The sequence below is a fragment of the Bos mutus genome, chromosome 21, assembly GCF_027580195.1.
Source record: "Bos mutus isolate GX-2022 chromosome 21, NWIPB_WYAK_1.1, whole genome shotgun sequence".
In the NCBI taxonomy this organism is placed as follows: Eukaryota; Metazoa; Chordata; class Mammalia; order Artiodactyla; family Bovidae; genus Bos; species Bos mutus.
Window position 1 is genome coordinate 1451975 of NC_091637.1, and position 24727 is coordinate 1476701.

Sequence of the window (24727 nt, forward strand, 5' to 3'; positions counted from 1 at the left end):
GGGCAGGGCTGCAGTCTGGCCTCTTTGGCTCGGCGAAACTCATGAAGGGCTCCTTGTTCTAGCAATACTCCTAGCAAGGGCCCTCGATGGACAAGGCTGCTGTTAGGGGTACAGGACTTCTGTCAAGATTTGCAGCATCAGTTGCAGTAAGTCCATAACCCTTTTCCTTGTTCCTACTGTCCATGAGTGGTACATCAAAGACAGTTCCCTCGGTGTTCCATGTGGGATAAGAGAGAAGCATACCTCACAAACAATGTCCTGAAACCCTGGGGAAGTGGATGTAGGTCTTAGTTTCTGTTTCCTAAACTGGAGAAATCATAGCCAAAGAGATCCTTCTCAGCATATTGCTGTTTCAGCTCAGGGAAGGAATGAGAGTGTACAAAATGAAACATTTACTCTAACCCTTCTTGGTGTGTTTTTCTTGTTCTTTTGTGCCCCACCAGTGTACTATTGGAGAGGGCAATGGCAACCCTCTCCAGTACTCTTGCCTGGGAAATCCCATGAACGGAGGAGCCTGGTAGGCTGCAGTCCATGGGGCTGCGAAGAGTCGGACACGACTGAGCGACTTCACTTTGACTTTTCACTTTCATGCATTGGAGAAGGAAATGGCAACCCACTCCAGTGTTCTTGCCTGGAGAATCCCAGGGATAGGGGAGCCTGGTGGGCTGCCGTCTATGGGGTCACACAGAGTCAGACATGACTGAAGTGACTTAGCAGCAGCAGCAGCAGCAGCAGTGTACTATAGCCTTGCACTTGAGGTGTCAGACTCTCTTTTCATTTGTGTATAGTTGCTAAATTGTTCTTCTGTGAGGGAACTAGGCCCAAGGTGCCTCTTTGCCATGTTGCTAGTGTTACCTTAGATTAGCCGTCAGCCTTAAAATGAGTATCTATGCTGATAATAAATATGTCTTATTATGCCACCAGCCAACTTTGGAAGAATGGAGGCTTTCAAATGTTGATAGAACTGAAATATTACATGAGATATGAATTACCAATGTATTAGAGTCATTGAAAATTCTCTAACAAATTTATATTACTCTTTATAAAACCCATATTGGGAAAAAGTTATCTTAAAAAAGAAATTTCAGACCAAATTGTGAAAAAAGCTACAAAGTTTTGGACTAGAAAAATTAAATTCCTGTTACTTCTACCCAGAAACTCCAATTCATAATTTCATAAATACCTAACTCTATAAGAATTTAAAAATTATAAATCAAGGGTAAATAAGAACAACATGGGAAAATGGAAATTACATGATGGGGATTTTTCCTTACAATTTTTCAGTTGTATAATTGTGTGGCTTTTTCATGCCACTGACCAACTCATTCAGAGGGAATATGCTAATTATTTTGGAATCTTGCAATGCTTATATAGGGCTAAATAATTTAGGAGATAATACAAAGATATGTTGCTTGAAAAAATACTTTACCACTAACTCCTAAGAAAGCCATCTACATCCAATGTTACCTGGAATATGGTGGCAAATAGACTTGATCAAGATTAGACCTTTAGAAGGTATCAAATATTTTTAGCAATGCTGAGTATGACGTTTAGATGGCCAGACAAGTTTCCATAGGCTAAAACTGATGCCCAAGTATATTATCTGTAACACTATATAAGATCTATATAGATCTATAACATCTAAAATATATCATCTCAACTTTTGGAATTCCTAAATATCTAGAATCCAATAAATTGCTTCTATATTTTTTGTAATTTAGTAGCTATGTAACATCCTTCAAATACTCAAAATTTGCCTACTTATTACCATTTCCAGTTCCTAAAGAGTGGAATAAATGAACCATATCCTAAAATTTATTTGGCTCAGTTACATTAAACCACTCATGGTGGCCCAAAGCCTTACCATTGGTATCACTGAAATTAGATTAACTCCCTCTAGTAAGCATAGTATTTCTCAAATATCATTTAGAAGATGTTTGAATTTAGAGATTAAGCCTAATCCATTTTCTGATGCAATAAAAAGTAGTCATGATCAAATATAATACTTAAAGATTTTTTGGCCTTCCTGGACTTATTTTGCCATCATATAGCCAGATGCTATAAAAATTCCACTGAGGAGGTGTGTCATCAATATTGAACAGGAGATCTGGTATATATCGCATTGTTCCAATATCTCACCAGAGAGGTTTATTGATAATTCACCCTGCCATCAAGGTAAAGAAGAAACCCAAGTAGAGGCATATTTCTCTTGTGAGATCAGCACCTATGGTTGAGTGGACCTCAATTCCCATTAAGAAAAAGAAGAAAGTGAAAGTGAAAGTCACAGTCATGTCCGACTCTTTGTGACCCCAAGGACTATGCAATCCATGGACTTCTCCAGGCCAGAATACTGGAGTGGATAGCTGTTCCCTCCTCCAGGGGATCTTCCCAACCCAGGGATAGAACCCCAGGTCTCCCGCATTGTAGGCAGATTCTTTACTTTCTGAGCCACCAGGGAAGCCCATTAAGAACTTTAAGGTTAAATTCTCTAGATAATAATTAAAAAGTTTCTCTCGTGGACAAACAGCAGGAGAGATAGATTGCTGTATTACTTAATTATCTCGACCACTTATAATTTTGATATTTATCCTATTTCATGTTAGTTGAGCATGAAGCTTATGGTGTTAGTCATTCTTCCTTAAAACTGAATATATTAACCTCAAGGAATTTTGAATTGAGTACAAGTGTTCTGAAAATGGAGTGGAAACTCTAGAAACATCTATTTTGTCATAACACTTCATATACTTCAGTTGGAAGAATGGAAAATGTCCAAGTCCCATCGACTATCAATATTACCCAAATAAAGCAATCTTAATTGTCACCCTTTGTGTTATTGAATATACCACTGGAAGAATTTTTTAACCCATCAAACTAAATACAAGTATATTCAAACTGAAAGTCCCTGAACAATAACACAAAACTCCAACTGCTCTCTGTCTGCCATTGGAGTCCAGTTTAACATAACTGAAATTAATGTCAATGAGAAAGAAATATCCCCAGCCCAAATTATAAAAGGTAGTTCCTTGCAAAGTCCCAAAATGTATTGTCCCATTAAAAATAAGCCTACCTTGTTTAGAACTTGACCATCTTTATTCCCCATACTTAAGGTTCCTAGGATCATCAAATGAATTATTTCTTTTACTATTACTACTTCTAATTTGAGTCAGTTAAATTATACTTGTATGCAATAGGCTTTATCATTATGAAAAGCTTTTACATGAATATTAAAATGGTGTCATGATCAAACTAAATAGATTTACTAAATCCTATGTTTATAGATAACTAGAAACTGAGGCCACAATTGCAAACTCTACTGATATAAAAATAGAGACAAACATACTTAGTGTCTTGGAACAATTGCAGAAAGATGTAACTCAAATGCAAACAGGGTGGAATCAAACCTAATACAGAAAACAGCAATAGAGAAAAGTGAAAATAGAATTGAGAAGTAACTTGTAATTGGACATCTGGGAATGAAACCTGCTGGGGAAAAAAAAAATGTAGCCAAATATTTTTCACAAACCTTCACTCATATAACTGAATAACAATTAGTTATTCAACAGCTGCAGAACTGAAATACAAATTTTCACCTATTTAGGGCAATAGTTAGATTTGGGCAGTTACCATATATGAAGAGATTAATAATATAAAAAGATTAATCATAGATGGAAGAGCTGAAACTTAGCAATCGCAGATTGAAACTTCTGAAAACTACAAAAGCTAACTTAACTAAAAGATACAAGTTTCCTCCTGTACATATTTGAAACTAATATGTTAAATGGGTACCTGTCCTTCAGGGAGATATATTTGAATTGAGACAATAGAACCTTAAGAAAAACATTTGTGTCTATACCAATTTATGTGCTTATAAGTGAAGAAAATGTTCATCCATTATGCTTTGTTTAATGATTTATAATTCTTAATAGTGTTGCAGATTTGGGTTCTATCCTTGGCTTTTTTTTCCTCTCTCTCTCTTTACTTATCACAGTAAGATATACTGCTAGGAATTACACCTTCACATTAAGTGTCAAATGGCAGCCTTAGCCATAAATTCATTCCAAATGTATCACTGGCCAAAGCAGTTAGGTTTATTCTTTTAATCAGCCTGAATATTGATATGAAAGTGAAAGTCGCTCAGTCATGTCTGTGCCACCCCATGGACTGTAGCCTGCCAGGCCTCCTCTGTCCATGGGGATTCTCCAGGCAAGAATACTGGAGTGGGTTGTCATGCCCTCCGGATGGAACCCAGATCTCCCACATTGCAGGTGGATTTTTTAACAGCTGAGCTACCAGGGAAGCCTGAATATTGATATGGGATAATCTTATCGATTTGACTGATCTACTTGATGTCATCTTATGACAAAATAATCGTTGCTTATTATTTGAATTTCACTTGATAATTGTCAAGAAAATTTTTATTAACCACTATATAGAAGAATGTTTACTACTCATCCAGGTCTCCATACATGACTAAAACCAATATTTATATAATATCAAAGAAAGAAATGAACGTGAAATTGCTCAGTCGTGTCTGACTGTTTGCAACCCCATGGACTGTAACCTACCAGGCTCCTCCATCTAGGCAAGAGTACTGGAGTGGGTTGCCACTTCCTTCTCCAGGAGATCTTCCTGACCTGGGGATAGAACCTGGGTCTCCCGCATTCCAGGCAGACACTTTACCATCTGAGCCACCAGGAAAGCCCACCCGTGGGATCCTAATAGTGTCATGCTGCCTTAGGGTCACTGAAAAAATTTTAACAAATGAAAGACTCTGCCACCATAGATTAAAATATGAGATTCAGTAATTTTCTATTATTATTAAACCTAAAGTTGATTATATTAATGAGGAAACCCATATATAAATTTCAGTGCCTGTATATCATGTTAATGCATTATTTTCAGTGTAATGATGTTTATCCTATGAATGTTGGAGGATGCTTGGAAATGAATACTATTTGTAGTAGCCTGATAATTGCTTTGTTTCATGTCACTTCATATGCATCATTTTAGGAGAGTTCATATTTGGCAGTAGACAATGCCAGATGTTACTGGTATGGCATCTTTTGATATTAGAGTAAGAAAAGGCAGCCCACTTCAGTGTTCTTGCCTGGGAAATCCCATGGACAGAGGAGTTTGGTGGCCTACAGTCTATGCAGTCACAAAGAGTCAGACACGACTGAGTGACTGTATATACACATCTTTTGATAAATAAATAAAGGATAATAGTTGAGACAATCTTGTGTTCTCCTGACACCTTCTGAGTGGTTCTCCAAAGAAACCTGTATTTTGTGTCATTCTTGTATAGGATTATCAGTAGTCTACAACCTCTACACTAGATAATTTTCCGAGTATTGACCATATTGTTTCATTATTCAAGCATTCAAGGGTCATGTTTCACAAGACTTAGTTCTATATTTTAATACCTGTCCTACTCCTGTACTTAAATAATGAGTACAAAGAAGGAACATGGTTTGGCTTGCAACCTTTGAAAATTAATGTGATTCAGGTGCCCACTACTGAATATATCAAAATGCCAGTGCAAATTGGTACCATAATTGGCTGGTATGTATATTCAGGTCCAAGTGTATGAATGTGTATCAAGTGCCAGGGCTTGGAACAATGATGAGAACTTGTAGTCTTAAAGTAAGATGAAGACCTTACTGATCATGAAAATCATGATAAATATAATTAAAATGAAGATAAACCTAGGTGACAATACAGGGAAATATGTTAATATAGGATATCATTATATCCTTTTTAGACATTGTATTTGGGATTTGAGACAGTGAAACCTTGAAAGAAACTCATGTGAACCAATCCTATCTATCTAGCTCAAAGATAAAAAAAAATATTCATCCCATAAACTTTGTTTCAGAGATTTATTTTTTTATATACTACATTCAGAACCTAGTCCACTTCTTTTATCTCAATGTATCTTTGAGTAAGACATTCAACCAAGAAATGCAACACTGCATTAATGATAGGTGTCCAGTTACCTTCGGTCATGTTTATATTCCAAATAGAAAATAGACTGAGGAAGATGCACTCCTAAGCATAATAGGTTTAAGCAGAAGACAAACTGAATAGGGATATGGGATTTCCTTTTGAATGAATGACTAACTTACTTGATATAAGCTTATAAATTTCATTTGAACATGAAATTAATAATACTGAAGTTGAGAAATTTTGTTTCACTGGTCCACAGCATAGTGGTTAATCTAATCCAACAAACATGATGAAAATATTTTTATATTTTTACAGGATTCTATTTGAAGTACTAAAGAATGTCCCATACTGAAGGAAAACGACATTAAAAAGGTTAGAGATACAGTAGTACTGTCATAGAACCAAAATTCTTCCCTAATATTTAGTCTATACACTAAGAAATGTAAAAAATTATAGATCCTAATGTGGACTAACTGTATAATATAATAAAGAATATGCTATAAATGATGTCAAAAGATCATCATTTACAACTGAACATGAGTCACCGAATTAGAAATAGATTTTTTCTCAATGAGCAACCAGATAACATTAAGGGCAAATCCAGTTTTTTGGATGACCCTGTACAGAAATAGTCTGAGACATTTTCTGAGCCATGTTTGCCGCTGCTGCTGCTACTGCTAAGTCGCTTTAGTCGTGTCCGACTCTGTGCAACCCCATGGACAGCAGCCCACCAGGCTCCCCTGTCCCTGGGATTCTCCAGGCAAGAACACTGGAGTGGGTTGCCATTTCCTTCTCCAATGCATGAAAGTGAAAAGTCAAAGTGAAGTCACTCAGTCGTGTCCAAATCTTAGCGACCCCATGGACTGCAGCCTATAAGGCTCCTCTATCCATGGGATTTTCCAGGCAAGAGTACTGAAGTGGGGTGCCATTGCCTTCTCCGATGTTTGCCACAGGTTGGTGTAATTTATTTTTACCTAAATATATAAGAAGATACATTTACATGCATTATGAAATGAGTTTCCTCTGAGATTGGGTTATTGTTCAGTCTTTAAGTCATATCCAACTCTTTGTGACCCCATGACCTGCAGCACACAGGCTTCCCTATCCTTCATTATCTGCCAGGGTTTTCTCAGATTCTTGTTCTCTGAATCTTCCCCCTCATACTCTGCTGCCCCCTTCTCCTTTTGCCTTCAATTTTTCCCAATATCAGCATCTTTTTCAATGAATCAGCTCTTTGTATCAGGTGGCCAAAGTATTGGAGCTTCAGCATTCGCATTAGTCAGTCAGTTCAGTTGCTCAGTCATGTCCGACTCTTTGCGACCCCATGAATCGCAGCACGCCAGACTTCCCTGTCCACCACCAACTCCCAGAATTCACTCAGACTCATGCCGATCGAGTCAGTGATGCCATCCAGCCATCTCATCCTCTGTCACCCCTTCTCCTCCTGTCCCCAATCCCTCCCAGCATCAGAGTCTTTTCCAATGAGTCAACTCTTCGCATGAGGTGGCCAAAGTACTGGAGTTTCAGCTTTAGCATCATTCCTTCCAAAGAAATCCCAGGGCTGATCTCCTTCAGAATGGACTGGTTGGATCTCCTTGCAGTCCAAGGGACTCTCAAGAGTCTTCTCCAACACCACAGTTCAAAACCATCAATTCTTTGGTGCTCAGCTTTCTTCACTGTCCAACTCTCACATCCATACATGACCACAGGAAAAACCATAGCCTTGACTAGACGGACCTTTGTTGGCAAAATAATGTCTCTGCTTTTCAATATGCTATCTAGGTTGGTCATAACTTTTCTTCCAAGGAGTAAGCGTCTTTTACTTTCATGGCTGCAGTCACCATCTGCGGTGATTTTGGAGCCCCAAAAAAAGACAAAGTCTGCCACTGTTTCCACTGTTTCCCCATCTATTTCCCATGAAGTGATGGGACCAGATGCCATGATCTTCGTTTTCTGAATGTTGAGCTTTAAGCCAACTTTTTCACTCTCCACTTTCACTTTCATCAAGAGGCTTTTTAGTTCCTCTTCACTTTCTGCCATAAGGGTGGTGTCATCTGCATATCTGAGGTTATTGATATTTCTCCCGGCAATCTTGATTCCAGCTTGTGTTTCTTCCAGTCCAGTGTTTCTCATGATGTACTCTGCATATAAGTTAAATAAGCAGGGTGACAGTATACAGCCTTGACGTACTCCTTTTCCTATTTGGAACCAGTCTGTTGTTCCATGTCTAGTTCTGATTGTTGCTTCCTGACCTGCATATAGGTTTCTCAAGAGGCAGGTCAGGTGGTGTGGTATTCCCATCTCTTTCAGAATTTTCTACAGTTTATTGTGATCCACACAGTCAAAGGCTTTGGCATAGTCAATAAAGTAGAAATAGATGTTTTTGGAACTCTCTTGCTTTTTCCATGATCCAGCAGGTGTTGGCAGTTTGATCTCTGGTTCCTCTGCATTTTCTAAAACCAGCTTGAATATCTGGAAGTTCATGGTCTTGGAGAATTTTGAGCATTATTTTACTAGAGTGTGAGATGAGTGCAATTGTGCGGTAGTTTGAGCATTCTTTGGCATTGCCTTTCTTTGGGATTGGAATGAAAACTGACCTTTTCCAGTCCTGTGGCCACTGCTGAGATTTCCAAATTGGCTGGCATATTGAGTGCAACACATTCACAGCATCATCTTTCAGAATTTGAAATAGCTCAACTGGAATTCCATCACCTCCACTAGCTTTGTTCATAGTGATGCTTTCTAAGGCCCACTTGACTTCACAGTCCAGGATGTCTGGCTCTAGGTGAGTGATCACACCATCGTGATTATCTGGGTCGTGAAGATCTTTTTTGTACAGTTCAAGATTTTGTACAATTTAAGATTGATTTCCTTTAGGATTGACTGGTTTGATCTTCTTGCTCTCTGAGGGACTTTCAAGAGTCCTCTCCAGCACCACAATTTGAAGGCATTAATTCTTCCAAATCCAGTCTTCTTTATAGTCCAACTCTCACATCCATACATGACTACTGGAAAAACCATAGCTTTGACCATACTGACCTTTGTTGGCAAAGTGATATATTTGCTTTTCAATATGTTGTCACGGGCTTCCCTGGTAGTTCAGCTGGTAAAGAACCCTGTAATGCAGGAGAACCCAGTTCTATCCCTAGGTTGGGAAGATCCCCTGGAGGAGGGCATGGCAACCCTTTCCAGTATTCTTGCTTGGAAAATCCCCATGGACAGAGGAGCTTGGTAGACTACAGTCCATCGGGTCACAAACAGTCAGGCATGACTGAGCAACTAAGTACAGCTTTCCTTCCAAGAGGCAAGCATCTTTTACCCCTCAAGAGGCTGTATCAAGTTAGCAAGATACTAAAGAAAACAAATGACGTAACAAAACCTTATTAACATGGTTCAGAAAAGGCCATAAATTAATTTCCAGCTAAAAAATCAAAATTACAAATGCATGTATATTTAATTTATAATCAAAAGACACATGTGGCTTCAAAATATTTGAAAAAGTTTTTATGCAATAAAAAAACAGGTATCAATATAAATCATAACTGATAAAAGCTCATCAATGAAATGATCTATTATAATTAAACATGAAAAAAATGTATGGAAATGTACAAACAGTCCATTTCTGTGGGAAATAATGGGGTTAAGAAAACTATAACACTTACTTTTGAAAAAATATATAATTATCACTAAAAAGTATATTTTCAACTATGACAATCCTAAAATTGAGAAAATAACAAGGAAAAAGCAACTATGCTTAGTGAAAAAATTCTAAAAATATTTATAATGAATATCAAAAATATAGAGTTAATATTCATAAAATATTAATGTTAACATTTTATAATAAGCATGTTGAAGAAAGAAGAAGACAATACATGAAAATCAAAAAAATGCCTGAAAATAAAACATATTAACTCCTATTAACTCTCCTGTTGAAGAGAGATGATGACCTAAAAATCATGTTCAATAAGATTACACTGAGGCCCAATGTAGGTGGCAGTCCAGGGGCAAGAGGTCGAGCGTGATTCTGTCCCTTTCAGAGCCCTGGGATTTGGGTGTGGAGGCACCCGATCCCTCAAGGAAAGCCCTTGAGACTCCACTTTTTCTAGGGGCTTCCACATGGCCAAGGTGTGGTCCCGCCTTCAGCTTTCTTTCCTGATCACTGCTTCCACCAACCACCCAGAGACCATAGATGGGGCCTTTCCTTAACTCCTTCAAATTGTGCCTTTCCATCAGATATTCTGGTGAGAGTCTCGCCAGAGACCAAATGAATACTTTGCAAAATTCATCAGAAACATTTTTAGAGGTATTTTTACCAAGCATAGTTGTTTTTTCCTGTTTTTTTTTTCTTCTTTTTTTAAAAATTTTATTTTATTTTTAAACTTTACAATATTGTATTGGTTTTGCCAATTTAGGATTGTCATAGTTGTATGTTTTGTTCTGTTTTTAAGTCTTGTTAAATACATGTTTTGTGTGTGATCATTATATACTCATTCAAAACATTGACATGAATCAACCATGGGTGTACATGTGTCCCCCGTCCTGAACCCCACTCCCACCTCCCTCCCCAATCCCATCCCTCAGGGTCATCCCATGCACCAGCCCTGAGCACCCTGTCTCGTGCATTAAACCTGGACTGGTGATCTATTTCACATATGATAATATACATGTTTCAATGCTGTTCTCTCAAATCATCCCACCCTTGCCTTCTCCCACAGAGTCCAAAAGTCTGTTCTTTATCTCTGTGTCTCTTTTGCTGTCTCGCATATAGGGTCATTGTTCCCATCTTTCTAAATTCCATATATATGCATTAGTATACTGTATTGGTGTTTTTCTTTCTGACTTACTTCACTCTGTATAATAGGCTCCAGTTTCATCCACCTCATTAGAACTGATTCAAATGCATTCTTTTTAATAGCTGAATAATAATATTCCATTGTGTATATGTACCACAGCTTTCTTATCCATTCATCTGCTGATAGACATCTAGGTTGTTTCCATGTCCTGGCTATTGTAAACAGTGCTGCGATGAACATTGGGATACACGTGTCTCTTTCAATTCTGGTTTCCTCAGTGTGTATGCCCAGCAGTGGGATTGCTGGGTTGTATGACAGTTCTAGTTCCAGTTTTTTAAGGAGGCACCACACTGTTCTCCATAGTGGCTGTACTAGTTTGCATTCCCACCAACATTATAAGAGGGTTCCCTTTTCTCCACACCCTCTCCAGCATTTATTGTTTGTAGACTTTTTGGAAGCAGCTATTATTAGAGCTTCCCTGATAGCTCAGTTGGTAAAGAATCCACCTGCAATGCAGGAGACCCCTGTTTGATTCCTGGGTCAGGAAGATCCCCTGGAGAAGGAAATGGCAACCCACTCCAGTATTCCTGCCTGGAAAATCCCATAGATGAAGCAGAGTGGTGGGCTACAGTCCATAGAGTCACAAAGAGTCAGGAACAACTGAATGACTTCACTTTCATTTTCATTCTGACCAAAAATGGCCCGGAACTTGCCATTCTGACTTGAATGATTTGAGGTCAGTGGTTCTCTTTAGTTCTGGACACCAGACACAGAGGATGTTGGACTATGGGGGAAGCCCGCCTCAATGCAGTCCAGAAGGGGGAGTCCTTTCAAGAACCTCAGTCTTCAGAAAGGAAGGAATCTGGCTGCCACACCATCTTGCTAGGCTCCAAGCCCTTGGCCCTGAAAAGCCTTTCCTGAGACCTTAATTCTAGTCAGATAATACATGGAGGCAATGTTTCCTTCCCTGCACCCTGGGGAACATTCACACATACATGTCTCTATACACCTCCACATAGCACACACTGAGCTACTGAGGGGACAATCACCTGGTATGTGCTTTTCAGTCTCCCAAGAACCATTGATAGGAAAATATCGTGCCCCTGGCCTGGCGACAGTGAGAGGCAGGCAGAAACCTGTCAACCAGGTTTTGGCAGGTAGATGTTACTGGCTGTTGGGAGAGCTGGAGTGCAGCACCTGAGTTTCCATGGGGCCTGGCCAGGTCACTTTCAGGCATGCCAGAGTCTGGGTGACACAAGTGGTTCCTGATGGGCTGTTTGATGGGCTTTGCTTTGATCGCCCACTGGAGCCCCTTGTTTCTCCTGGGACATTCTTCCTCTCCAGGAGCCACAGTCTTCAACTAAAGCAACCCCAGAGGGGAAACCCCTTCCAAGCACTCCTTCCTAGAAAGAAAGTTGAGAGCCCATAGGAGCCCTGGTATCATCTCCATAGTGAGGCCCTGATTGCCTGAAGTAGAGGAGTGGCCCCATGATGTGGGCCAAGCAGGGAGCATTGCATTGCTTTGCCTGGGGGCCTTGCGCAGGCATGGGAACAGACACCCCACCAGTTGACAATCACTATTGTCCCTGGTATGAACACTCCCATGCAGGGTGTTCGCTGTTGGCTGTTAAGAGAGCTGAAGGGCAACCTCTGAGATTCCATGGGGTTAGGCCATGTCACTTTTGGGCATGGCAGGGTCTCTGTAAAGCCAGTTATTCCTGATGGGCCCTTTGCTGAGTTTTGTTTCATTTGTACTCAGGCACCATGCACCTCCTGGGGGCCACAGCCTTTAACAATAACACCTCCAGAGGAGAAACCCCTTTTGAGCTTACTTCCTAGTGAGGCTGTTGAGAGCTCTTTGAAGCCCATATTAACTCCATCACAGGGCACTGTTCACCTGAAGTAGAGGGGTGGTCCCTTGGCATGGGCTGAGCAAGGAGTAGTTGCCTTCTTGTTGTTTGGAGGCTTTCAGCAGGCCATGGAGGGGATGCCCCAGCAGCAATGATGGCCCTTGTTTCCAGCTTGAATGTTCCCTTGCAGGGCATTGCCAGATTGACTCGTGATGAGCCCATGAGCCCAGCCACAGATACCTGCTTCCTCGAGCATCCATTCTGTGGAACTTCTTGGCCTCTTTTTTTGTGTGATTGCGTCAAGTGGCCAAACGTCATGCCACCTCAGCCACCCCCTTGCTAGCACAGACCCAGACTGAGCTTGGAGGAGCATCTCCATTCCCCAAGACATGTCCATGGAATCTTGGCAGCTGAGAGGTCCTCGTGACCCTCTCAGAGCCTATGAGGCTCTGTCTTCTCTCGGGACTCTTTCTTGGAGTCACCATTCCTATCTCCCTGGATGTATTGTTATTCATATATTCACTCAAACATTGATCCACTCGTCCACTGGTTTCTTCATGTTTGTCAGTATGTAGGGTGGGAGGCAAAGATGGAGAAAAGTGAGGATGTAGGGAGGTAGCAAACCAAAGAGGACGGGAGGTTGGAACTTAGAGAGGTAAGGAGGAAGGTAGATGAGCATTTCAGCCAGGGGTTTGTGTCTCTGCATATAGGTGCATTTCGTTGCTTTCTTGTATTCCTGGACTTATTGCTCTAGGTATGTCTTGTAGCAACATTTGCTACATCAAAGTGTAGCACACATGACCACCAAAGCCTACAGGGACAGACTAGGCTGTCTCACAGGAGTCTTTCTGCTTTCTAGACAGATAACATCTGCAAAGGAAGGATTATCTGAGTGTGGCCTGCTGCTCCTGGTGCAACTGATGTCAGCCTTGGTGCCGCAGCTGGGTAGACAGAAACTCAAGTCCTTTACAGCTTCCTTATTTCCAGAAAGCTTTGGAGGTAAGACTACTTAGATTCCTGTGCATAGATGCACTTCATGGGGCATGCCTCACTTGGGTTGAGGAGAAGAATTCATATGGTTCTGAAGAGAGATGATCACCTAAAAATCATGTTCGATAGAAGTATGCTGAGGCCCATTGGAGATTGCAGCCCAGAAGCTAGAGGTCAGGGACCTTTTTTTTTCTCTGAAACCCTGGGATTTAGGTGTGGAGGCACCCTATCCCTTGAGTCTCTACAGTATCTAGGGGCTTCCACAGGGTGAAGGCCTGACCCTGCCTTTAGTGATCCCAATTTCCACAGGCCACCAGGAGGCCATTAGGTGGGGCCTTTCTATAGTTCCTTCTCTTCAAATTGTTTCTTTTAGGCAGATGTTCTGTAGACATTCTTGCCACATGCTAAATAACTTGAGGTGAGTGGCTCTCTTTGGTCCTGCACATGGGCCCCAGAGAGAGGTGGACCATGGGGGAGGCACCCCTTTAGGCAATCCAGAGGTGGGAATCCTTTTGGGAACCTCAGTCATCACCACGGTGGAATTTATGCTGCAGTGGCATTTCCAGGGTCTAGGAACTCAGGTACTAAAAAGCCTTTCATTAAACCTAAATTCTAATTAGATTAGACATGGAGGCAATGTTTGCATCCCTGGTCAACTGGAGTCATCCACACAAAGGTCTTTGCACACCTCCATGCAGAGCATGCTGATTGACTGAGAGAATGGTCAGCTATGGTGTGCTCTTTTCAGTCTCCCAAGAACCATCAGCAGAGAAAGATGGTGCCCCAGGACCGGTAATGGTGAGTGGCAGGCAGAAACCAACCTGCCAGGTCTTGGCAGATAGACCCTGCTGGCAATTGAGAGAGCTGAAGGTTAGCCCATGAGCTTCCATGGGGCATGGCCAGGTCACTTTCAGGCATGGTAAGTTCTTGATGTGGCCACTTGTTCCTAATGGGCCCTATGATGGGTTTTGTTTCATTCATTCAGTTGCCCGGGCCCCTTGTGTTTCATGTGGCATTCTTCCTGTCTAGGGGCCATGGCCACCAATGATAGCACCTTCCAGAGGAGAAGTTCCTACGATGCTTACTTTCACAGTAAGGTTGTTGAGAACCTTTCAGGGTTACAGTATCACCTCCATCGAGAGGCACCATTTGCCCAAAGTAGAGGGTCAGTCCCATGATCTGGACTGAGCAAGGACTAGATGCATTGCTGCTCTCTGAGGGCCTTGGGCAAGCCCATGGGAGGGGGTGCTGAACCAGTCAGCAATGGTTCCTGTCCCCATCCTGAAGTTTCCCATGCAGGGCACTGTTGTGTTAACTGGTGCTGGGCCCTCAGGTCCCATCTCCAAATATCTGCATCCTCGACCACCTCTACTGAGGGATTTCATGGCCTTGTTTTCTGCATGTTTGCAGTAAATGGCCAGCCCCATGTCCCCTCTGCGATCCCTTGCTTGCAAAGACCTGGTTCAAGCATGGAGGAAGTCTCCATTCCCAAAACAGATCCATAGACTCTTGGAGGTTGAGAGGCCTTTGTGCCAGAAGGGAGATGGTAGAAAGTCCATGAGGCTCTGCCTTCTCTTGGAACTCCTTTTTGAATTGCCATTTCTGGCTGCTTGTACATGTTATTCTTATATTCAGTCATGCCTTGACCACTTGTCCACTCATTTCCTCACATTTGGCAGTAAGTATGGTGGGAAGGAAGGAGTGTTTGAAAAAAGTAAAGCGGTAAGGAACTAGAGAGGTAGGGACCTAGTACGGAGGAAGGTTGGTGGTAGTTATCCATTTCAGCCAGGGATTTTTGTCTCTGTGTATAGGTGTATTTAGTTGCTTTCTAGTGTTCCTGGATGTGTCTCTGTAGTTATGTCTTGCAGCATCATTCACTGCATGAAGGTGCAGCATGCGTGACCACCAAAGCCTGCAAGGATGGAGTAGGTATTCTCATAGCTGTTGTTCTCCTTCTAGACAGACAACACCCCAGAGGAAGGAAGATCTGAGTGTGGCCTGCTGCCCCTAGGGCAATCGATATCAGCCTTGATCCAGCCTTTGGTGTGGACAGAAACTCACATCCTCTGGGGCATCCTCCTTTCCAGAAAGCATCAGAAGTAAGCCTACTCAGGTGCCTGTGCATGCATGCAATGCGTAGGGCATGCCTCATTTGGGCTGATGATGAGAACTCATATGGTCCTGAAGAGAGATGGTGATCTAAAGTCATGCTCAATAGGACTATGGTGAGGCTCAATGGAAGTGACATTACAGGGCCCAGAGGTTGTGGTTTCTTCTGTCCTTTCTGGAGCCCTGGGATTTGAGTGTGGAGGCACCCTATCCCTGAGTCTCTACAGTGCCCAGGAGCTTCCATGTGACCAAAGCCTGTCCTGCCTTTGGCTTTCTTTCCTGATCCCTGCTTCCACCACCCACCCAGAGGACATAGCCAGGACCTTTCTTTAGCTACTTCTCTTCAAATTGTGTCTTTCAGTCAGACATTCTGGAGAAGGCCTCACTGTAACCTGAACAATTCAAGGTGAGTGACTCTTTGGTCCTTAACATGGGCCCCGGAGGACACTGGGCTATGGAGTAGGCCCACCTCAAGGCAGTCAAGAGTGGGGAGTTGTTTGTGGTCCACAGTCCTCTCAAAGGGGAACTTCTGCTGCAGTGCCTTCAACACCATCTATGATCTCGGAGACTGAAATGCTGTCTATTGGTCCTACATTCTAATCAGATTGATCATGGAGGCAGTGTTTGTTTCCTGGCTCCCTGAGGAATATCCACACACAGGTCTCTGCACACTTTCATACAGAGCTTGCTGAATGACTAAGGGGATGGTCACCTGTTTGTGTGCTTCACAGTCTCTAAAGAACAAGCAGATAGAGAAAGATTATGTCCTAGACCTGGCAATGGTGAGAGGCAGGAACCTGTCCAGTGGGTCTTGGAAGTTAGATGGTGCTGGCTGTTAAGAGAGATAAAGAGTAGCCCCTGAGATTCCATGGGATGTGGCTAATTAACTTACAGGCATGCCAGGGTCTTGGTGAGACCACTTGTTCCTGATGAGCCCTTTGATGGGTTTTTCATTTTTCCACTTGGGCCCCAGGCATATCTTGAAGCGTTCTCCCTCTCTGGGGGGCATGGCCTTCAGTGATCACACCCCCAGAGAAGAAACCTTTTTGGAGCTTAACTTTCTAGTAAGGCTGTTGCAAGTCCTTCAGAGCCCTGGTAGCATCTCCATTATGAGGCTATATTTGCCTGGAGTAGAACAATGGCCTCAAGATGTGGGTCAATCCAGGAAAAGTTGTGTTGTTTTTGTTTGGGGCCTTCAGCAGGCCGTGGGAGAGGACACACACCAGGTGATGAGGCCTCCTGTTCGCAGCCTGAACGTTCCCATGCAAGGCATTGACAGGTTGACTGGTCCTGAGCCTTTGTGCCCTGTCACCAGATACCTGCTTCCTCAAGAATCCATGCTGTGGGACTCTGTGGACTCGTTTTCTGTGTGTTGGCTGCAAGTGGCCTAGCCCCATGTCTTCAATTCCACCCCTTGCTTGCACAGACTAAGATCGAGCTGAGAGGTACATCTCTGTTTTCCAGAACACATCTATAGAATTTTAGTGACTGAGAGGCCCTTGTGCTGGGCCTTCTTCTGGGTATAGAGCCCATGAGGCTCTCCCTTCTCTTGGGACACCTTTGTGGAGTTGCCATTTTTCCCTCTCTGGACACATTACTTAAGTATTCACTCAAGCACTGATATGCTAGTCACTTGTTTCCTCAGGTTTGGCAGTAGGTTGGTTGGTAGGTAAGGATGGATGAAGAAAAGTAAAGAGGTAGATAACTAGAGATAGGGGACATAGAAAGCTAGAGAGGTAGCGAGGAAGGTCAGTGGTAGTATATTTTACCCAGGGGTTTGTGTCACTTTGTATAGATAGATGAATTTTGTTGCTTTCTTGGGTTCTTGGATTTATCACTCTAGATAGGTCTTGTAGCATCATTCACTGCATGAAGATATAGCATCAGATCAGATCAGTCGCTCAGTCGTGTCCAACTCTTTGCAACCCCATGAATCACAGCACGCCAGGCCTCCCTGTCCATCACCAACTCCCGGAGTTCACTCAGACTCACGTCCATCAAGTCAGTGATGCCATCCAGCCATCTCATCCTCTGTCGTCCCCTTCTCCTCTTGCCCCCAATCCCTCCCAGCATCAGAGTCTTTTCCAATGAGTCAACTCTTCGCATGAGGTGGCCAAAGTACTGGAGTTTCAGCTTTAGCATCATTCCTTCCAAAGAAATCCCAGGGCTGATCTTCAGAATGGACTGGTTGGATCTCCTTGCAGTCCAAGGGACTCTCAAGAGTCTTCTCCAACACCACAGTTCAAAAGTATCAATTCTTCAGTGCTCAGCCTTCTTCACAGTCCAACTCTCAAATCCATACATGACCACAGGAAAAACTATAGCCTTGACTAGACGAACATGACTACCAAAGCCTACAGGGCCAAACTAGATGTCAGCACAGCTGTTGTGCTTCTCTATAGACAGACAATGCCCCAAAGGAAGGAAGATCTGACTCATACCTGTTGCCTCCAGGGCCATCGATGTCAGCCTTGGTGCAGCACCTGTGGTAGACAGAAACTCACATGCTTTGGGGCTTCATCATTTCCAGAATGCACTGAAGGCAAGCCTACTCAGACTCTTGGTATAGATGCAATGTGTGGAGCATGCTTTTTTTGGCTTAATGATGAGAAGTCATATGGTCCTAAAGAGAGAAAATGACATAAAAATTATGCTCAATAGGATTGTGCTGAGCTGAATGGAAGTGGCAGTCCAAGGGCAAAAGGTCCTGTCCTTCTGTCCCTTTTGGAGCATTAGAATTTGGGTGTGGAGGCAACTGATCCCACAAGGAGAGCCCCTGTGTCTCTACCTTGTGTAGGGTCTTTTACATAGGCTAATTCCTAGTCCTGCCTTTGACTTTCTTTGCTGATCCCTACTTCCACCACCTACCTGGAGGCCATATGCAAGGCCTTTCCTTAGGTCCTTCTCTTTGCATCTTGTCTTTCAGTAAGACATTCTGGTGAGAGTCTCACTACGACCTGGATGATTCAAAGGGAATGGTTCCCTTTTTTCCTGGACATGAGCACCAGAGGATGAAGAGCTATGAGGGAGGCACACCCCAAGGCAGTCCAAAGGGAGGAGTCCTTGTGGGAACCTCAGTCATCACAAAGGGTGAACGTATTCTACAATGCCATCTAGACAGGCTAGGATCTTGGACATTAAAAGGCCTTTCGTTAAACCTGAATTCTAGTCAGACTGGACATCAAGACAGTGTTAGCTTCCCTGGTTCCCTGGGGAACATCCACACAAATGTCTCTGGAAACTTCCATGCAGAGCACATTGGTCACCTGAGGGGATGGTCACCTATGGTGTGTGCTTTCCAGTCTCCCAAGAATGGTTGGGAGGGAAGGATTGTGCCCCAAGCCTGGCAATGGTGATAAGCAGGTAGTAACTGGTCCACTGGGTCTTGGCAAGCAGATGCTGTTGCTGTTGAGAGAGCTGAAGGGCAGCCCCATGGGGCTTGGCCAGATCACTTTCAGGCATAGTGAGTTTTCAGTGTGGCCATTTGTTCCTGATGGGCCCCTTGATGTGTTTGTTTTGTCCACCCACTTGGGCACCTTGCATCTCCTGGGGTGATCTTCCACTCTGGGGTCACAGCCTTCAATGATTGTACCCCCCCAGAAGAGAAACCCCTTCCAAGTATACCTTTTTGGTAAGCCACTGTATCAGCCCCAGCATGAGGCCCCATTTGCCTGAAGGAGAGCTGTGACACCGTCACAAGGGTCAAGCAAGCAGTAATTGCATTGGTGTTGTTTGGGGCCTTTGGTGGGACACAGGAGGGGACGCTGCTCCAGGCAACAGTGGCTCCTGCTCCAGCCTGAACATTCCTAAGTAGGGTGTTGCCAGGTTGACTAGTGCTGGGTCTGTGTGCCCTGTCACCAGATAGCTGTTTCCTTCAGAATCAATTCCATGGGACATCATGGCCTCGTTCTCTGTGTGTTGGCAGCAAGTGACCAGACCCAATGTCCCCTCAGCCACCCCTTGCTTGAACAGGCAAGAATTGAGCTTAGAGGAATGTCTCCATTCCACAAGACACATCTGTAGAATCTTGGCAGCCAAGAGGTTCTGTCAGGTGGAGAACCCACGGGGGTCTGCCTTCTCTCTCAATTCCTTTATGGAATTACCATTTCTTCCCTCCTAGTCATGCTATTCATGTACTCACTCATGCACTTATCCACTCATTCACTCATTCCCTAATGTTTGGCCGTAGGTAGGGTGGGAGGGAAGGATGAATAAAAGTAAGGAGGTGGGGAGGTAGAGAACTAGAGAGGTAGGGAGGAAGACGGGTGGCAGTCATGCATTTCAGCCAGGGGTTTGTGTCTCTGTGTGTAAGTTCATTTTGTCACTTTCTTGGGATCCTGTATGTCTTGTTCTAGGTATGTCTTGTAGCATTATTCACTGCATGAAGACCATCGAAGCCTACAAGAAATAACAAGGAGTTCTCACAGGTATCTTTTTGCTCTATAGACAGACAACGTCCCCAGAGGAAGGAAGATCTGAGTGTGGCTTGCTGCTCCTGGGGAATAAATGTCAGCCTTGGTGCAGCACCTGGGGTAGCCAAAAACTCACAATCTTTGGGACATACTCATTTCCAGAAAGCTTCAGAGGTAAGCCTACTCAGGTGCCTATGCCTGAATGTGATATGAGGGAAGTGCCTCAGTTGTGTCAATGTTTAGAATTTATATGGCCTGAAGAAAGATGATGACCTAAAAATCATTCTCAAAAAGATTATGCAGAGACCCAATGGACATGTCCGTGCAGAAGCAGGAGGTCTCTCTGTACCTTCTGGAGCCCTGGGATTTGGCTGTGGAGGCACCCTATCCCACAGAGAGTGTACTTAAATACTCTCTACAGTGACTAGGGGCTTCCATGTGGCCAAGGACTGGCCCTGCCTTTGGCTTTCTTTCCTAATCCTTGCTTTCACCACTCACCTGGAGGACATACACTGGCCCTTTCCTTAGCACCTTCTTTTTGAATTGTGTCTTTCAGTCAGACATTCTGGCAAGGATCTTGCCATGGCCTGAATGATTCAAGGTTAATGGCTCTCTTTTGTCCTTAACACAGGCCCCAGAGGAAGACGGACTGTGGGGGAGGTGAGCGTCAAGGCAGTCAAGAGAGGGGTGTCCTTGCAGGAACCTCAGTTCTCACAAAAGGGGAGCTATTGCTGTGGCACCATTACAACAGGCTAGGAACTAGGGCACTGAAAAGCCTTTCGTTAAACCTGAATTCTTGTCATATTGCACACAGAGGCAATGTTTGCTTCCCTTGCCCCCTGGGGAACATCCATCCACACATAGGTCTCTGCACATCTTTGTCCAGAGCACACTGATCTACTGAGAGGATGGTCACCTATGGTGTGTCCTTTTCAGTTTCCTGATAATTTTTTGTAGGGAAGGATCCTGCCTCAGGCCTGAAAACAGGGAGAGGCAGGCATGAACCTGTCTAGGCACGTAGACACTGCTGGCTGTTGAGAAAGCTGAAGGGTAGCCCCTGAGATTCCATGGTGCTTGGCCAGATCATTTTCAGGCATGACAAGCTCTCATGAGACCAGTTGTTCTGATGGGCCTTTTAACATGTTTTGTCCTGTTTGTCCACTCAGTCCCCTTGAATCTCCTGCAGCGTTCTTCCTCTCTGGGGGCCATAGCCTTCAATGATAGCAACCCCAGAAGAGAAACCCTTCCAAATTTACCTTCTTAGTAAGGCTGCTGAGAGCCCTTCAGAGCCCCGGTATCATGTTCATTGTGAGGCCCCATTGGCCTGAAGTAGAGGAGTGGCTTCATGATGTGAACCAAACAAGGAGTGGTTGCACTGTTGTTGTTGCAAGGCCTTTGGCAAGCCATTGGAGGTGAGGCTACACCAGATGACAATGTCTCCTGTCCCCAGCCTGAATGCTCCTGTGCAGGGCATTGCCAGGTTGACTGGTGCTGAGCCCACGCACCCCAAATCCAGATATCTGCTTCCTTGAGCATCATTTCATGCTTGTTGCTTCATTTTTCTGTATGTTGGTGGCAAGTGGCCAAGCTCCATGTCTTTTTGGCCACTCCTTGCTCACAAAGGCCAGATTAGAACTCAGAGGAACATCTTGTCCTCCAAGATACAACCATAGAATCTTGGTTACCAAGAGGCCCTCTTGCTGGACCTTCTGCCAGGTGGAGAGCCCATGAAGCTCTGCTTTCTCTCAGTACTCCTTTATTGATTCACCATTTCTTCCTCCCTGGATCAGTTATTCATCTACTCACTCATGAACTGATCCACTCGTTCACTCTTTCCCTCACATTTGGCAGTAGGTAAGATGGGTGAAAGGATGTAAGGGAGAAAAGTAAGGAGGTAGGGAGGTAGGGAGCTAGAAAAGTAGGGAGATAGGAAGCTGGAGAGGTAGCGAGGAAGGTTGGTGGTAGGTATGCATTTCAGTTAGGGATTTGTGTATAAATGAATTTTGTCACTTTCTCTTGATCCTGGATATGTCACTGTAGGTGTGTCTTGTAGCATATTTATTGCATGAAGGTGTAAACCATGTGACCACCAAATCCTTCATGGACAGACTAAGTGTTCTCACACCAGTCATGCTTCTCTCTAGACAGACAATGCCAGAGACGAAGGAAGATCTGAGTGTGGCCTGCTGCCCCCAGGCCAGTCGATGTGTCTTGGTCTAGAATCTGGGGTAGGCAGACTCTCGTCCCGTGGGGCATACTCATTTCCAGAAAGCATCAGAGATAAGCTAACTCAAGTCCCTGTGCGTAGATGCAATGAGTGGGAAGTGCATTGTTTGGCATGATGAATTGAATGCATATAGTCCTGAAGAGAGATGATGACCCAAAAGTCATGCTCAGTACAATTACACTGAGGCCCAATGGACACGGCAGTCCAGGGGCAGTATGTCAGGGATCTTTCTGTTCCTTCTAGAGCCCTGGGATTTGACTGCAGAGGTACCTTATCCCTCAAAGAAAGCCCTTATGTCTCTACAGTGCCTAAGGGCTTCCATGTGGCCAAGGCCTGGTCCTGCCTTTGGTTTTCTTTCCTGTTCCCTACCTCCAGAGTTTTGCCAAGAGAATGCACTGGTCATAGCAAACATCCTCTTCCAACAACACAAGAGAAGACTCTATACATGGACATCACCCGGGTGTCCAACACCAAAATCAGATTGAATATTCTTTGCAGCCAAAGATGGAGAAGCTCTATACAGTCAGCAAAAACAAGACTGGGAGCTGACTGTGGCTCAGATCATGAACTCCTTATTGCCAAATTCATACTTAAATTGAAGAAAGTAGGGAAAACCACTTGACCATTCAGCTATGACCTAAATAAAATTCCTATGATTTTTCAGTGAAAGTGAGAAATAGATTTAAGGGACTAGATCTGATAGACAGAGTGCCTGAACTATGGACAGAGGTTCATGACATTGTACAGGAGACAGGGACCAAGGCCATCCCCAAGGAAAAACAAATGCAAAAAAGCAAAATGGCTGTCTGAGGAGGCCTTACAAATAGCTGTGAAAAGAAGAGAAGCGAAAAGCAAAGGAGAAAAGGAATATATAAGCATCTGAATGCAGAGTTCCAAAGAATAGCAAGGAGAGATAAGAAAGCCTTCCTCAGTGATCAGTGCAAAGACATAGAAGAAAACAAAAGACTGGGAAAGACTAGAGATCTCTTCAAAAAAATTAGAGATACCAAGGGAACATTTCATGCAAAGATGGACTCAATAAGTACAGAAATGGTAGGAACCTAACAGAAGCAGAAGATATTAAGAAGAGGTGGCAAGAATACACAGAACTGTACAAAAAAGATCTTCATGATCCAGATACTCACGATGGTGTGATCATTCACCTGGAGCCAGACATCCTGGAATGCAAAGTCAAGCGGGCCTTAGGAAGCATCACTATGAACAAAGCTAGTGGACGTGATGGCATTCCAGTTGAGCTATTTCAAATCCTGAAAGATGATGCTGTGGAAGTGCTGCACTCAATATGCCAGCCAATTTGGAAAACTCAGCAGTGGCCGCAGGACTGGAAAAGGTCAGTTTTCATTCCAATCCCAAAGAAAGGCAATGCCAAAGAGTACTCAAACTACTGCACAGTTGTACTCATCTCACATGATAGCAAAGTAATGCTTAGAATTCTCCAAGCCAGGCTTCAGCAATATATGAACCATAAACTTCCTGATGTTCAAGCTGGATTTAGAAAAGGCAGAGAAACCAGAGATCAAATTGCCAACATCTGCTGGATCATCTAAAAATCAAGAAAGTTCCAGAAAAACATCTATTTCTGCTTTATTGACTATGCAAAGCCTTTGACTGTGTGATCACAGTAAACTGTGGAAAATTCTGAAAGTGATGGGAATACCTGACCTGCCTCTTGAGAAATCTGTATGCAGATTTAGTTAGAACTGGACATGGAACAACAGACTGGTTCCAAATAGGAAAAGGAGTACATCAAGGCTGTATATTGTCACCCTGCTTATTTAACTTATATGCAGAGTACATCATGAGAAACACTGGACTGCATGAAGCAAAAGCTAAAATCAAGACTGCCAGGATAAATATCAATAACCTCAAAAATGCAGATGTCACCACCCTTATGGCAGAAAGAGAAAAAAACTAAAGAACCTCTTGATGAAAGTGAAAGAGGAGACTGAAAAAGTTGGCTTAAAGTTCAATATTCGGAAAACTAAGATCATGGCATCTGATCCCATCACTTTGTGGCAAATAGAAGGGGAAACAGTGAAAACAGTGGCTGGCTTTATTTTTCTGGGCTCCAAAATCACTGCAGATGGTGATTGCAGCCATGAAATTAAAAGATGCTTGCTCCTTGGAGGGAAAGTTATAACCAAACTAGACAGCATATTCAAAAGCAGAGACATTACTTTGCCAACAAAGTTCCATCTAGTCAAGGCTATGATTTTTCCCGTGGTCATGTATGGATGTGAGAGTTGGACTATAAAGAAAGCTGAGCGCCGAAGAATTGATGCTTTTGAACTGTGGTGTTGGAGAAGACTCTTGAGAGTCCCTTGGACTACAAGGAGATCCAACCAGTCCATCCTAAAGGAGATCAGTCCTGAGTGTTCA

General features: G+C 43.4%; 6 non-coding genes across 6 annotated transcripts; all 6 read left to right on the forward strand.

Annotated features, from left to right (window-relative positions):
* Nucleotides 1-9873: 9873 nt before the first annotated feature.
* Nucleotides 9874-9918, forward strand: LOC138984561 (small nucleolar RNA SNORD115). Its single transcript, XR_011461842.1, has one exon. It is a non-coding gene; the product is annotated as a small nucleolar RNA SNORD115 (small nucleolar RNA).
* A 3725-nt stretch (nucleotides 9919-13643) lies between these two features.
* LOC138984559 (small nucleolar RNA SNORD115) lies at nucleotides 13644-13724 on the forward strand. The gene has a single exon (XR_011461840.1). It is a non-coding gene; the product is annotated as a small nucleolar RNA SNORD115 (small nucleolar RNA).
* A 2009-nt stretch (nucleotides 13725-15733) lies between these two features.
* On the forward strand, nucleotides 15734-15813 carry LOC138984556 (small nucleolar RNA SNORD115). Its single transcript, XR_011461837.1, has one exon. It is a non-coding gene; the product is annotated as a small nucleolar RNA SNORD115 (small nucleolar RNA).
* Nucleotides 15814-18284: 2471 nt separating this feature from the next.
* On the forward strand, nucleotides 18285-18363 carry LOC138984557 (small nucleolar RNA SNORD115). Its single transcript, XR_011461838.1, has one exon. It is a non-coding gene; the product is annotated as a small nucleolar RNA SNORD115 (small nucleolar RNA).
* A 1966-nt stretch (nucleotides 18364-20329) lies between these two features.
* Nucleotides 20330-20409, forward strand: LOC138984558 (small nucleolar RNA SNORD115). Its single transcript, XR_011461839.1, has one exon. It is a non-coding gene; the product is annotated as a small nucleolar RNA SNORD115 (small nucleolar RNA).
* A 2026-nt stretch (nucleotides 20410-22435) lies between these two features.
* Nucleotides 22436-22516, forward strand: LOC138984560 (small nucleolar RNA SNORD115). Its single transcript, XR_011461841.1, has one exon. It is a non-coding gene; the product is annotated as a small nucleolar RNA SNORD115 (small nucleolar RNA).
* Nucleotides 22517-24727: the final 2211 nt, after the last annotated feature.